Raw genomic sequence first — 16,658 nt, forward strand, 5'->3', positions numbered from 1 at the left:
CCTACATTGGTTGTGCAGCGGTGGGATAAGCACTTTGCAACTACTTACCACTTTTGTCATTGTACTTTTCATAAGAGAAAAATATACAAAACAAGTTCAGTGTATGTACACCTAACCAAAAAGTTTTGCTTTTCTTCTCTCACTTCTTTTCTAAGTGCTGAAAAGTACCTCTAAAACTTGCAAAAAGTTCTTTAAAAGTTTTAAAAGTTTTTTTTTCCTGTTCTTTAAAAAGTTCTAAAAACTTTTTCTTTCTTTTTCTATCCCTTAAACACTTTCTATAATGTCTGGCACAGGCCAAACTGTTGATCTGTCCAAGACTGCTTATGGTCACCTTAGCTGGAAGGCAGCAAGGAGTCTCTGTGTAGAAAGAGGTTTAGGGGTAGGGAAAAATCCCTCTAGAGAACTATTAGTTAACATGCTGGTTGAACAAGACAAGACTTTTGTTGGTACTTCTGGTGAGAAATTAGCTGATGGTGCCCACTCAGATTCTGGGGCACCCCTAGCAAAAGAGTTGGGAGGAAATCTTTCCAACCTGCCCCTTAGCAAGCCACCTAGCATAACTGGTACTGATGTGAATTCACATCACAGTAAGAGTGTTGTCTCACATCACAGTAATAGTGTTGTTTCTCATCACAGTAGAAGTATCACGTCTGTAGGCCAGAATGTTAGTGTGACATCTGTTAGGGCCAGGTCTCCTTCTGTTCATTCTCACCATTCTTCTGTTTCAAGACATGCCCTACCCACCCACCCTGATGACAGAGTGTTAGAAAGGGAGCTCAATAGATTGAGAGTGGAACAATCCAGGCTGAAGCTCAAGAAGCAACAGCTGGATTAAGATAGGCAGTCCTTAGAGATAGAAAGAGAAATACAGAAATTGGGTTTAGAAACAGCAGCAGCAGCAGTATTCCAAATAGTCATCCTGCAAAAGAACATGATTCTAGGAATCTGCACAAGATAGTTCCCCCTTACAAGGAGGGGGATGACATTAACAAGTGGTTTGCTGCACTTGAAAGGGCCTGTGTTGTACAGGATGTCCCTCAAAGGCAGTGGGCTGCTATCCTATGGCTATCTTTCAGTGGAAAGGTTAGGGATAGGCTCCTTACTGTAAAAGAAAGTGAGGCCAATGATTTCAAAGTTCTTAAGAATGCACTCCTAGATGGTTATGGCTTAACCACTGAACAGTACAGGATGAAGTTCAGAGAAACCAAAAAGGAGTCTTCACAAGACTGGGTAGACTTTATTGACCATTCAGTGAAGGCCTTGGAGGGGTGGTTACATGGCAGTAAAGTTTCTGACTATGAAAGCCTGTTGTAGGAAGTTGGCTCTGTATGCACTATTTCAAAGTAAGGAATAGTATGCACAGAGTCCAAGGGTTCCCCTTAGAGGTAAGATAGTGGCAAAAAGAGATAATACTAATGCTCTATTTTGTGGTAGTGTGGTCGAGCAGTAGGCTTATCAAAGGAGTAGTGTTAAGCATTTGTTGTACATACCCACAGGCAATAAATGAGGAACACACACTCAGAGACAATTCCAGCCAATAGGTTTTTGTATAGAAAAATATATTTTCTTAGTTTATTTTAAGAACCACAGGTTCAAATTCTACATGTAATATCTCATTTAAAAGGTATTGCAGGTAAGTACTTTAGGACCTTTGAATAATTACAGTAGCATATATACTTTTCACATAAAACACAAATAGCTGTTTTAAAAGTGGACACAGTGCAATTTTCACAGTTCCTGGGGGAGGTAAAGTAATGTTAGTTTTTGCAGGTAAGTAAACCACCTACGGGGTTCAGACTGGGGTCCAAGGTAGCCCACCGTTGGGGGTTCAGAGCAACCCCAAAGTCACCACACCAGCAGCTCAGGGCCGGTCAGGTGCAGAGTTCAAAGTGGTGCCCAAACACATAGGCTTCAATGGAGAGAAGGGGGTGCCCCGGTTCCAGTCTGCCAGCAGGTAAGTACCCGTGTCTTCGGAGGGCAGACCAGGGGGGTTTTGTAGGGCACCGGGGGGGGCACAAGTCCATACAAAAAGTACACCCTCAGCAGCGCGGGGGCGGCCGGGTGCAGTGTGCAAACTAGCGTCGGGTTTCCAATGGGAGTCAATGGGAGACCAAGGGGTCTCTTCAGTGGTGCAGGCAGGCAAGGGGGGGGGGGGTCCTCGGGGTAGCCACCACCTGGGCAAGGGAGAGGGCCTCCTGGGGGTCACTCCTGCACTGGAGTTCCGATCCTTCAGGTGCTGGGGGCTGCGGGTGCAGGGTCTTTTCCAGCCGTCGGGATTTTAGAGTCAGGCAGTCGCGGTCAGGGGGAGCCTCGGGATTCCCTCTGCAAGCGTCACTGTGGGGGCTCAGGGGGGACAACTTTGGGTACTCACGGTCTCAGAGGGTCCTCCCTGAGGTGTTGGTTCTCCACCAGTCGAGTCGGGGTCGCCGGGTGCAGTGTTGCAAGTCTCACGCTTCTTGCGGGGATTTGCAGGGGTCTTTAAATCTGCTCCTCTGTAACAAAGTTGCAGTCTTTTTGGAGCAGGGCCGCTGTCCTCTGGAGTTTCTTGTCTTTCTTGAAGCAGGGCAGTCCTCTGAGGATTCAGAGTTCGCTGGTCCTGGGGAAAGCATCGCTGGAGCAGGTTTCTTTAGAAGGCAGGAGACAGGCCGGTAGGTCTGGGGCCAAAGCAGTTGGTGTCTTCTTCTCTTCTTCTGCAGGGGTCTTTCAGCTCAGCAGTCCTCTTCTTCTTGTAGTTGCAGGAATCTAAATTCTTAGGTTCAGGGGAGCCCTTAAATACTAAATTTAAGGGCGTGTTTAGGTCTGGGGGGTTAGTAGCCAATGGCTACTAGCCCTGAGGGTGGGTACACCCTCTTTGTGCCTCCTCCCAAGGGGAGGGGGTCACAATCCTATCCCTATTGGGGGAATCCTCCAACTGCAAGATGGAGGATTTCTAAAAGTTAGAGTCACTTCAGCTCAGGACACCTTAGGGGCTGTCCTGACTGGCCAGTGACTCCTCCTTGTTATTCTCATTATTTCCTCCGGCCTTGCCGCCAAAAGTGGGGCCGTGGCCGGAGGGGGTGGGCAACTCCACTAGCTGGAGTGCCCTGTGGTGCTGGAACAAAGGGGGTGAGCCTTTGAGGCTCACCGCCAGGTGTTACAGCTCCTGCCTGGGGGAGGTGTTAGCATCTCCACCCAGTGCAGGCTTTGTTACTGGCCTCAGAGTGACAAAGGCACTCTCCCCATGGGGCCAGCAACATGTCTCGAGTGTGGCAGGCTGCTAAAACCAGTCAGCCTACACAGGTAGTTGGTTAAGGTTTCAGGGGGCACCTCTAAGGTGCCCTCTGGGGTGTATTTTACAATAAAATGTACACTGGCATCAGTGTGCATTTATTGTGCTGAGAAGTTTGATACCAAACTTCCCAGTTTTCAGTGTAGCCATTATGGTGCTGTGGAGTTCGTGTTTGACAAACTCCCAGACCATATACTCTTATGGCTACCCTGCACTTACAATGTCTAAGGTTTGGCTTAGACACTGTAGGGCACAGTGCTCATGCACTGGTGCCCTCACCTATGGTATAGTGCACCCTACCTTAGGGCTGTAAGGCCTGCTAGAGGGGTGACTTATCTATACTGCATAGGCAGTGTGAGGTTGGCATGGCACCCTGAGGGGAGTGCCATGTCGACTTACTCGTTTTGTCCTCACCAGCACACACAAGCTGGCAAGCAGTGTGTCTGTGCTGAGTGAGGGGTCCCCAGGGTGGCATAAGATATGCTGCAGCCCTTAGAGACCTTCCCTGGCATCAGGGCCCTTGGTACCAGGGGTACTAGTTACAAGGGACTTACCTGGATGCCAGGGTGTGCCAATTGGGGAAACAAAAGTACAGGTTAGGGAAAGAACACTGGTGCTGGGGCCTGGTTAGCAGGCCTCAGCACACTTTCAGTTCAAAACATAGCATCAGCAAAGGCAAAAAGTCAGGGGGTAACCATGCCAAGGAGGCATTTCCTTACACCTGTATAACTTAATCCTGAGAGAGCATATACTTAATAATTGTGTGTCTGATTTGTTACACCAGTACCTGGTAGACTCTGATCTGACCTCTCCCCAAGAATTGGGAAAGAAGGCAGACAAATGAGTCAGAACAAGGGTGAACAGAAACGTTCATACAGGGGGTGACAAAGATGGCAAGAAGAAGGATTTTAAGTCTTCTGACAAGGGTGGGGAAAAATCTAAAAATGAGTCTTCATCAGGCCCACAAAAATACTCTGGTGGGGGTGGTGGGTCCAAATCCTCTTCAAATCAAAACAAAGAAAAGAAACCATGGTGTTATTTATATAAAATAAAAGGCCATTGGACAACAGATCCCAGTTGTCCAAAGAAAAGCACCAAGCCTCCTACCACTACAACCCCTGCTGCTACTCCTAGTACCCCTAGTAATAGCAGTGGTGGTGGGAGCAAACCTACTAATAGCCAATCCAAGGGAGTAGCTGGGCTCACTTTTGGTAACTTAGTTGGGGTTGGTCTTGTTAGGGAGACCACAGAGTCTGTGTTAGTCTCTGAGGGGGCTATTGATTTAGCCACCTTAGTTGCTTGTCCCCTTAACATGGATAAGTACAAGCAACTACCCCTAATAAATGGTGTTGAGGTTCAGGCCTACAGGGACACAGGTGACAGTGTTACAATGGTAATAGAGAAACTGGTCCACCCTGAACAACACCTACTTGGTCACCAGTACCAAGTAACCGATGCTCATAACAACACACTTAGCCACCCCATGGCTGTTGTAAATCTCAACTGGGGGGGGGTTACTGGTCCAAAGAAAGTTGTGGTTGCCTCAGATTTACCTGTAGACTGTCTACTAGGGAATGATTTAGAGACATCAGCTTGGTCAGATGTGGAGTTGGAGGCTCTTGCAGCAATGCTGGGCACTCCATGGCATATTTTTGCTTTAACTAGGGCTCAGGCCAAAAAGCAAAAAGGACAGGGTGACTTGGATCCTGGAAGAATGGACCAAGTGCTCCCTAAAGCAAGGGCTAGTAGAAGTAAATCACTACCTACTATCCCTCCCTCTACAGTGGATTCTACTTCTGAGGAAGAAGAATTTCCAACCTGTGCAGAACCTACACCAGAGGAGCTGGAAGCAGACACTGCTGAGCTTTTGGGTGAAGGGGGGCCTGCCAGGGAGGAGCTGAGTGTGGCACAGCATACCTGTCCCACACTAGAGGGTCTAAGGCAGCAAGCTGTCAGACAATCAAATGGGGATGTCAGTGACTCTCACAGAGTTTACTGGGAGGACAACCTCTTGTACACTGAAGCAAGGGATCCAAAACCTGGAGCTGCCAGGAGATTGGTGATTCCTCAGGAGTACAGAAAGTTCCTCCTAACTCTAGCCCACGACATTCCCTTAGCTGGACATTTGGGGCAAATGAAAACTTGGGACAGGCTTGTCCCCTTGTTTCATTGGCCTAGAATGTCAGAGGACACAAAGGTATTTTGTAAGTCCTGTGAAACCTGTCAAGCCAGTGGCAAAACAGGTGGCACTCCAAAGGCACCCCTTATTCCACTGCCTGTGGTTGGGGTTCCCTTTGAAAGGGTAGGGGTTGACATAGTTGGCCCCCTTGACCCTCCTACTGCTTCAGGCAATAGGTTTATCTTGGTGGTAGTGGACCATGCCACCAGATATCCTGAAGCAATTCCTCTAAGGACCACTACAGCTCCTGCAGTGGCAAAGGCCCTCCTGGAAATCTTTTCCAGGGTGGGCTTCCCAAAAGAGGTGGTATCAGACAGGGGAAGCAATTTCATGTCTGCTTACTTAAAGGCCATGTGGAAAGAGTGTGGTGTTACATACAAGTTCACCACACCCTATCATCCACAAACAAATGGACTGGTGGAGAGATTTAACAAAACTCTCAAAGGCATTATTATGGGACTCCCTGAAAAACTCCGCAGGAGATGGGATATTCTGTTACCTTGCCTCCTTTTTTATTACAGGGAGGTACCCCAAAAAGGAGTGGGCTTCAGCCCCTTTGAACTCCTATTTGGACACCCTGTGAGAGGTCCTCTAACACTTGTTAAGGAGGGTTGGGAACAACATTTAAAAGCTCCAAAGCAAGACATAGTGGACTATGTACCTGGCCTCAGATCTAGGATGGCTGAGTACATGAAAAAGGCCAGTAAAAACCTTCAGGCCAGCCAAGAGCTCCAAAAGCAATGACATGACCAGAATGCTGTTTTGGTTCAGTACCAACCAGGGCAGAAAGTGTGGGTCTTGGAGCCTGTAGCCCCAAGAGCACTCCAAGATAAATGGAGTCGACCCCACATAAATGTTGAAAAGAAGGGAGAAGTCACCTACTTAGTTGACTTAGGCACTGCCAGGAGTCCCCTTAGGGTGCTCCATTTCAATCGCCTGAAACCCTACTATGACAGGGCTGATCTCACCCTGCTCATGGCAACAGATGAGGGACAGGAAGAAGAGAGTGACCCTCTCCCTGATCTCTTCTCTTCCACAGAACAAGATGCTCTAGTGGAAGGTGTAGTTTTGGCAGATTGTCTTACTGCTGAACAGAAAGACCACTGCATAAATCTCCTGGGTCAGTTTTCGGAACTCTTCTCTACTGTGCCAGGCACCACTTCTTGGTGTGAGCACACTATAGATACTGGAGACAGCTTGCCTGTCAAAAGTAAGATCTATAGGCAGCCTGACCATGTCAGAGACTGCATAAAGCAAGAAGTGCAGAAAATGCTTGAACTGGGAGTGGTTGAGCACTCTGAAATTCCATGGGCCTCTCCTGTGGTACTTGTACCAAAACCTCATTCCAAGGATGGAAAGAAGGAAATGCGGTTTTGTGTAGACTATAGAGGTCTCAACCAGGTAACCAAAACTGATGCTCACCCTATACCCAGGGCAGATGAGCTAATAGATACACTGGCATCTGCAAAGTATCTAAGCACCTTTGATTTGACTGCAGGGTATTGGCAGATCAAGTTATCAGAGGATGCAAAAGCAAAAACAGCATTTTCAACCATTGGAGGCCATTACCAATTCACAGTAATGCCTTTTGGATTGAAAAATGCACCTGCCACTTTTCAAAGGTTGGTGAACACAGTCCTGCAAGGGCTGGAAGCTTTTAGCGCAGCATATCTAGATGATATAGCTGTCTTTAGCTCCAGCTGGGATGATCACCTGGTCCACCTATGGAAAGTTTTGGAGGCCCTGCAGAAGGCAGGCCTCACTATCAAGGCTTCAAAGTGCCAGATAGGGCAGGGGAAAGTGGTTTATCTGGGACACCTGGTAGGTGGAGAACAGATTGCACCACTTCAGGGGAAAATCCAAACTATTATAGATTGGGTTACCCCTACAACACAAACCCAGGTGAGAGCCTTCTTAGGCCTCACTGGGTATTACAGGAGGTTCATAAAGAACTATGGCTTCATTGCAGCCCCTCTTAATGACCTCACATCTAAGAAAATGCCTAAAAAGATATTGTGGACAGCTAGCTGTCAGAAAGCTTTTGAGGAGCTGAAGCAGGCCAGGTGCTCTGCACCTGTCCTGAAAAGCCCCTGTTACTCCAAAAAATTAATTGTCCAAACTGATGCATCTGAATTAGGGGTAGGGGCAGTCTTATCACAACTTAATTCTGAGGGCCAGGATCAACCTGTTGCTTTTATCAGCAGGAGGTTGATCCCTAGAGAAAAGCGTTGGTCTGCCATAGAGAGGGAGGCCTTTTCTGTGGTCTGGGCACTAAAGAAGTTGAGGCCATAACTGTTTGGCACTCACTTCATTGTTCAGACAGACCACAAACCTCTACTTTGGCTAAAACAAATGAAAGGTGAAAACCCTAAATTGTTGAGCTGGTCCATATCCCTACAGGGAATGGATTATACAGTGGAACATAGACCTGGGAGTACCCACTCCAATGCAGATGGACTCTCCAGATATTTCCACTTAGACAATGAAGACTCATCAGGTCATGGCTAGTCTTATTGTCCTTCGGTTGGGGGAGGGGGTGTGTAGGAAAGTACCATCTTGCCTGACATGTTACTCCCATATTTCACTGTATATATGTTGTTTTAGTTGTATGTGTCACTGGGACCCTGCCAGCCAGGGCCCCAGTGCTCATAAGTGTGCCCTGTATGTGTTACCTGTGTTATGACTAACTGTCTCAATGAGGCTCTGCTAATCAGAACCTCAGTGGTTATACTCTCTCATTTCTTTCCAAATTGTCACTAACAGGCTAGTGACCAATTTTACCAATTTACATTGGCATACTGGAACACCCTTATAAATCCCTAGTATATGGTACTGAGGTACCCAGGGTATTGGGGTTCCAGGAGATCCCTATGGGCTGCAGCATTTCTTTTGCCACCCATAGGGAGCTCTGACAATTCTTACACAGGCCTGTCACTGCAGCCTGAGTGAAATAACGTCCACGTTATTTCACAGCCATTTTACACTGCACTTAAGTAACTTATAAGTCACCTATATGTCTAACCTTTACCTGGTAAAGGTTGGGTGCTAAGTTACTTAGTGTGTGGGCACCCTGGCACTAGCCAAGGTGCCCCCACATTGTTCAGGGCCAATCCCCCGGACTTTGTGAGTGCAGGGACACCATTACACGCGTGCACTATACATAGGTCACTACCTATGTATAGCTTCACAATAGTAACTCCGAATATGGCCATGTAACATGTCTAAGATCATGGAATTGCCCCACCAATGCCATCCTGGTATTGGGGAGACAATCCCATGATTCCCCGGGTCTCTAGCACAGACCCGGGTACTGCCAAACTGCCTTTTCAGGGGTTTCACTGCAGCTGCTGCTGCTGCCAACCCCTCAGACAGGTTTCTGCCCTCCTGGGGTCCAGCCAGGCTTGGCCCAGGAAGGCAGAACAAAGGACTTCCTCAGAGAGAGGGTGTTACACCTTCTCCCTTTGGAAAAAGGTGTTAAGGCAGGGGAGGAGTAGCCTCCCCCAGCCTCTGGAAATGCTTTCATAGGCACAGATGGTGCCCATTTCTGCATAAGCCAGTCTACACCGGTTCAGGGATCCCTCAGCCCTGCTCTGGCGCGAAACTGGACAAAGGAAAGGGGAGGGACCACTCCCCTGACCTACACCTCCCCTGGGAGGTGCCCAGAGCTCCTACCGTGTGCTCCAGACCTCTGCCATCTTGGAAACAGAGGTGCTGCTGGCACACTGGACTGCTCTGAGTGGCCAGGGCCAGCAGGTGACGTCAGAGACTCCTTCTGATAGGCTCCTTCAGGTGTTGCTAGCCTATCCTCTCTCCTAAGTAGCCAAACTTCCTTTTCTGGCTATTTAGGGTCTCTGCTTTGGGGAATTCCTTAGATAACGAATGCAAGAGCTCATCAGAGTTCTTCTGCATCTCTCTCTTCACCTCCTGCCAAGGAATCGACTGCTGACCACGCTGGAAGCCTGCAAAACTGCAACAAAGTAGCAAAGACGACTGCTGCGACCTTGTAACGCTGATCCTGCCGCCTTCTCGACTGTTTTCCTGGTGGTGCATGCTGTGGGGGTAGTCTGCCTCCTCTCTGCACTAGAAGCTCAGAAGAAATCTCCCGTGGGTCGACGGAATCTTCCCCCTGCAACCGCAGGCACCAAAGAACTGCATCACCGGTCCTCTGGGTCTCCTCTCAGCATGACGAGCGAGGTCCCCTGAACTCAGCAACTCTGTCCAAGTGACTCCCACAGTCCAGTGACTCTTCAGTCCAAGTTTGGTGGAGGTAAGTCCTTGCCTCCCCACGCTAGACTGCATTGCTGGGAACCGCGTGTTTTGCAGCTACTCCGGCTCCTGTACACTCACCGAGGATTTCCTTCGTGCACAGCCAAGCCTGGGTCCCCGGCACTCTAACCTGCATTGCACGACCTCCTGAGTTGTCCTCCGGCAGCGTGGGACTCTCTTATGCAACTTCAGGTGAGCACCAATTCACTCCACTTTGTAGTGCCTGTTCCAGCACTTCTGTGGGTGCTGCTTGCTTCTGAGTGGGCTCCTTTTCTTGCTGGGCACCCCCTCTGTCTCCTCACGCAATTGACGACATCCTGGTCCCTCCTGGGCCACAGCAGCATCCAAAAACCCTAAACACGACCCTTGCAGCTAGCAAGGCTTGTTTGCAGTCTTTTTGTGGGAAAACACTTCTGTACGACTCTTCACGACGTGGGACATCCATCCTCCAAAGGGGAAGTTTCTAGCCCTTGTCGTTCATGCAGAATCCTCAGCTTCTACCATCCGGTGGCAGCTTCTTTGCATCCACAGCTGGCATTTCCTGGGCATCTGCCCACTCCCGACTTGACAGTGACTTTTGGACTTGGTCCCCTTGTTCCACAGGTACTCTCGTCTGGAAATCCATCATTGTTGCATTGCTGATGTTGGTCTTTCCTGCAGAATTCCCCTATCACGACTTCTATGCTCATTGGGGAACTTAGGTGCACTTGGCACCCACTTTTCAGGGTCTTGGGGTGGGCTATTTTTCTAACCCTTACTGTTTTCTTACAGTCCCAGCGACCCTCTACAAGGTCACATAGGTTTGGGGTCCATTGTTGGTTCGCATTCCACTTCTAGAGTATATGGTTTGTGTTGCCCCTATCCCTATGTGTCCCCATTGCATTCTATTGTGACTATACATTGTTTGCACTGTTTTCTATTGCTATTACTGCATATTTTGGTATTGTATATATATATCTTGTGTATATTTGCTATCCTCATACTGAGGGTCCGCACTGAGATACTTTGGCATATTGTCATAAAAATAAAGTACCTTTATTTTTAGTATATCTGTGTATTGTGTTTTCTTATGATATTGTGCATATGACACCAGTGGTACTGTAGGAGCTTCACTCGTCTCCTAGTTCAGCCTAAGCTGCTCTGCTAAGCTACCTTTTCTATCAGCCTAAGCTGCTAGACACCCCTCTACACTAATAAGGGATACCTGGGCCTGGTGCAAGGTGTAAGTACCCCTTGGTACTCACTACAAGCCAGTCCAGCCTCCTACAGGAAACCACACAAAGGGTAGGAGGAGGAGTCTCACTGAGCATGCACCACCCCAAGAGGCTTGCAGGTGAAGTGGACGCTCCATTTCATGTTCCTCCATGTTGGATGGCAGGAAAATAGCCAATGAGGTTTAGGGCAGTGACCCTTTCCCACAGGAAGTGGTCACTATAGGGGGTGTAGCCACCCAAGGGTAAGTGTCCCATTGGACACTACCAGGTTCCCCCTAATTCAGTATTTAGTGGGCACCCGTCGACAAAGAAATCAGATTCATCAGGAACAAAAGAAGACAGCACCAAAGAACCCGACAGGACGAGAACAGAGGACCTGCTGCACCAGAAGAGGCTGCAAGACCCCTGGTTGCTGCACCAGAGTCATGACAATTGCCATTGCGGAGGAGCTGACCACTGGCCTGAGCTCAAAAGGCCCAAAGGACCTCCAGACTTTGCAAATAGCCCGAGATCTCCCTCCTGAGTGGAGGCACCACTCAAGAATCTAACAAAACCAGAAAGAACCTGCAAACTGGTGAGGGTCAATTCACTGACTGGCTGATATCTCGGCAACCGGAAGTCGCAGCCAGACCCGACAACACCCCAATGACAGTCTAGACGAGACCTACAAGTGTGCCAACTTTGCTGGCACTGCGCCCTCCCATGGCTGAGTTGCAACAATATCCCGGGCACTGGTCAGTGCACATCGGACTACAGCAAAAACAGCTCTCCCAGAGCTGCGACCGGACCAGAGGAAGCCATAGTCAAGGGACTTCAGCAACACCCCAGACATCCCACCAGAGCACCCTCGTCATCCTGCAAGGCCCCCAGAAGAAGACTTACCTTCAGCTCCAGTGCGCACAGCCTCCAAAACCTCCAACTCACCCTGCATCCGGCTGCCCTGAGCCCTGCATCATGGAACCAGCTATGTGCCATGGGTCCCTAACCCCTTATGACCTCGACAGTGCAAGGGGATAATGAGGCACCACCTTTAAACCTACAAACCACCTCCTTTTCCAGCTGGCCCCTCCAAGTGGCCCTGTGCCTGTGCCAAGAGACTTTCCAGTTCTGCTTCCGCTGAAACCAGGAGCTACCCGAAGCTCCCCAGCCGGCACAGTGTACCTACTACCCTCCTCGACCATCCTGCAAAAGAAGAGACTCGTAACTCAACTGTGTGATTTTATGTGCATTGTTATAGATGGCCTTCCATTGATTCCTATGTTGCGTAATACCACACAGAAAGACTAACTTCATTAAAACTTTGAAAAATCATAACCCAAAAAGCACTTGATGTATCGTAACCATTTTGGTGTTAAAAATTATATAAATATCTGAAGTATTTTTATAAATTCTGGTCTTGAGTTAATCATTGAGTGTGTGTGGTGCATGATTGATAATGTGGGAACAAAAAATGCTTAGCACATCTCCTGGATTACTCTAACTGCTTGACCAGCTGCCTCAAAAACTGGAGCATTGGTGATCTAATTTTGACCTCTGGAAACCAACGTGTTATTGCCTGGACCCCCTGCACAGCGTGCCTAGCTTTGCACACTACATAGAGGGCCAGCCTCCTACATCGGCCACTTGGGTCACGTAGATGTTGAAGAGGTTGGGGCTAAGGGATGATCCTTGGGTGATGCTGCAGATGGTGTATTTGGGTTTGGAGATGAATGGATGTAGGCAAATCTTTTGGGTTCTTCGAATCAGAAAGGAGGTTATCCATCTGAGTGTGGCCCCTTGGATTCCAATGTGGTGAAGTCTTGTGATCAGTATGTGGTGAGATATGGTATTGAAGGCCACCAACAGATTGAGGAGGATGAATGCAGTCAATTCTCCTCAGTCAAGGAGGGCTAGGACGTCATTGGTTACGGCTATGAGAGCAGTCTCCATGCCATGGTTGCTGTGAAATCTAGATTGAGAGGTGTTGAGATGTTGGTTCTGTTCCAGATGTCTTGTGAGGTGCCTGTTCATGGCTTTCTCCAGGGCCATCGCCGGGAAGGCCAACATGGGAAATGTGTTGGTAATTTTTGAGTTTGCTAGGGTTGGCTGAATGGCTGCTTGAGTAGTAGATTGATCTCAGCGTGTTTCCAGTCTTCAGGGAGAGTGGCTGTGATTAGGGAGGTGTTGAACAGAGTGCTGAGTTTGTAGCTGATCCTATAGTTTCTAAGGTTGAAGACGAGTTGTGGGGAGGGGTCCATGGGATCTCCAGAGAGTATGGTGCTCATGGTTGTGGTGGTGTAGTGGGGGCAAGCTAGTTCCATGTGGTCAGCAGGTGGTTGGAGCTGGAGGTGGTAAGGAGGGAGTCTGCACAGGCTGAGGTTGGACATTTCTGTAGATGGTCATGGGAAAGGTTGGTGTGATTATTGCAGAGTTCTTGAGAGGGAGTTATGCTGTATCCTGTTGCCATGGGATTGCAGAACTCCCTGACTCACTAACAATGTTGAAAAGTCCTTTGCTATGGTTGGATCTGGTGTTTATCTGATTGGTTCGACACTCTTCTTCTTCTCTCTTATCATTCCGTGGTAGTGGCTGAGGGAGGTTTTGAAGTAGGTCCTGTCAAGGGTGGACTTGCTCTCATGCCATCGTCTTTATTGTCATTTGTAGTCATGTTTTTCTGTTCTCAGTTCTGAACTCTCAGCACTAGAAAGTCATCTGGCTCACCCCCTAAATAAGGGGTTTATATTTGATTCTCTTTTAGAGAAAACTATTAGATCTGCAGAATCATCAAGATGTGAGCAAAAAAATGTAATTCTCCGCAAATCAAAGCACAGCAAGCTATTATGAATGAATAGGGTAATAGTGAAAAGTCATAAGGAAAAGTCATGAGGAAAAGAAACGTTATTGGGTCCATGCTGGAAAGTTTACACCGAGAACAGCACAAACAACGTCTACGGAAATAAACAAACATGACTCTGCTTCTTTGTGCTGCAGAAATAATAAACAGATTTGAACACAATTCTACCAGTACTACTGACTGAGTGCCATGGCTACCAACACTGATCACCACTCTTGGATGAAGTCCAGACCTTGGTTGGGCCACCTGATCCTCTGCTTCCCTTACTTTCATGCAACGTGGCAGGTGATTGAGTGCTGAGTTTCCCTTGAGATCTGAGGTAGTCATTCCACTCTAAACTTCCATTAATAAAATAATTTGAAATTATATAGTGAGTGGAGCACAACCTAAGGGTGGTTATAATATTTAGTGGTGGCATTTGGCCAGCTCTGAACTTGAATTTCAGTAAAATAATGTTTTAAAAATATATACCGGATAAAGTTATTTGGAAGTCCATTTAATAAATCAAACAGATCTATTTGTAATTTGTCTTCAAAGCTGTTTCCATAAAAATGACGCAATTGCAATTTTGTAAAATTCCTAGATACTTCTGAATAAGTGTCCAGGGCCTGATGTCTCTCTTTACCTTTTTGGAATCAGATGTCCTTCTGCTCTAACTGCAGTAGTGGGAGAGAAATCCACAGTTCTGATGGTGCCGACCTGCAAGGTCATTCCTGTTAAAAGGAATCTTCAGAAGCTGCTAACAACAGTGCACAGCAAAGTACAACACTAGTGCACCAGATCCCCTGCTTTCAACTTGGTCCAATGCAGTAGCAACTGCAGATCTTTGGACTGTGAAATAGATTCTAAACCTGGATGAACACCCTAAAGGACTAACAGAGTTTTAGGACAGAGAGGGAGAGAGCTTGGATTTTGCCAAGATTTACAACTTCTCAACTGAATGCAACCAGTCCCAGTTGAAACACATATATATAGGTATATGGCCTATAACTGACACTGACAGACCATCGTTCAACAAAAAGAAAATCTTTTACCCTGGGAACTCACACATTACCCAAGACCAGGGCATTTTCATACTTGGGTGCATTCTTTGACTCTTCCTTAAGCTGGCGCCCTCTAGTGGATGGAAAAAAATAGGTTCTTATAAGGGCCAATACAGCAGTTTTTAATTTTGTCACCAAGAGGGGCAGAAGACCCATCAAGGCACTATTGTAGGTTTACCACACTGAATATATCTCTACAGTGAACTATAGGAGCAAGATCTGGGGGTACACCAATCAGAATCAGAATTAGTTGCAGATAGTTGAAAATATTTTTTTAAGATGACTTTTATGTGTTCCCAAAATGTCTCAACCTTTGCCGTACATGAGGGACTGGGAGCAGGGTACATAACCGATTTATTAGCTCTTGTCTACTTCTTTGGTTAGACAGTTGGACCAGGAATAAAACAAAGCTGGATAAGGAAATCCTCAAAGACTGTTTTGTCATGGATCACTCCCATTACATTCCCTGGCTCAAGTATGTTAAGGAAGCTTTGCTGAGTTTAGGTAGAGAGAAATCATTCAGTACCCCTGAGAGCATAGCTAAGGCTGATTGCAAATGGATAATAGAAAATGTTATGAGACAAAGGGCCAACGTTAGAGAAGAAGCTGCCCTTCAGATACCCTGGTTGTGTAGATCTATTTTGTTTAAATCAGTTCATGAAATAGAGCTCTACCTCTCAGTCGTAAAGAGTAATTACGATCATTTGCTACTCACTAGATTTAGGTTGGACCTATTGCATCACTTGTTGACTTTCCCCCAGGGCAGGAAAGATACCCATACCCTTGAATCCTGCGGCTGCGACAACCTGTATCCACAGGTCACTTTGCATTTTATCATGTTTTGTAACGTTTATGCTGTTCAGAGAAAAGCCTACAGTATTCCCTTGTTAAAACTTGAAAAGTTTACTCAAGTGTGTCCAGGTGCTTCCAGTTCTTTTGTATCTTCAATCGCTGTCGGTGGATATTATTTTCAATGTTGTCTGTTTTGTTAAAGCTGCAATGAGGCTGAGAAATAGCTGTGATTTATGAGCATGCATGAATTTTATTTGGGGACTCAGGGTATTTCACACATTTTTTATTTTATGTCTTTAACATTTTTATATGTGTATTTTAACTTGTTGACTGTCTGATTTTTTTATACTGTGTTGCTTTTATGATTTGTACAAAAAAGGAATAAAGCATGTTGATGATGATGATGATGATATTGACAACTTCCATATTTCCTTAAACAATAGGGACTTCACACATGGCCACCAAATCCAGTAAGCATGACACTCACCACTTATTAAAAATAGCCAACATTAATAGGGAGAGATGAATGAGAGCCAAGATAAGTGCAAAACGTGAACCATCAACAAATAAATACATTAATCTCCAAATTCTGAACCTCTAAAATAAATTGCTTTCCACTAAAGGTATCTTCCACACTAGTTTCACCAACGTTTATCCCATTGTGTTGATTCCCCCCGTCTCTTACTGACCTACTCAATCCAAACCTATTAAGTCTTTCAGTAAGGTTTGGACAAGGACTGCTGGCCTCCAGTGTTCTCTCTAGTTTGTTTTTCTTAGAAATTGTTTGCCACCAGGTAAACATTCCCAACATTATATTCTTTCTTTTACCCTTTATGAATCACCCTTGCTTTTGACGTTGACAAATATTTTGTTAGAAATGGGATCTCTAGTTGGCAGTCGGTTTGGACCCTATCCAAGTAGGGACCCTCACTCTAGTCAGGATAAGGGAAGTACCTAACTTAGATAACCCCTGTTCACCCCTTGGTCGCTTGGCACAAGCAGTCAGGCTTATCTCAGAAGCAATGTGTAAAGCATTTGCACATAACGCACAGTAATGCAGTGA

The sequence above is a fragment of the Pleurodeles waltl genome, chromosome 1_1 (assembly GCF_031143425.1).
Source record: "Pleurodeles waltl isolate 20211129_DDA chromosome 1_1, aPleWal1.hap1.20221129, whole genome shotgun sequence".
Lineage (NCBI taxonomy): Eukaryota > Metazoa > Chordata > Amphibia > Caudata > Salamandridae > Pleurodeles > Pleurodeles waltl.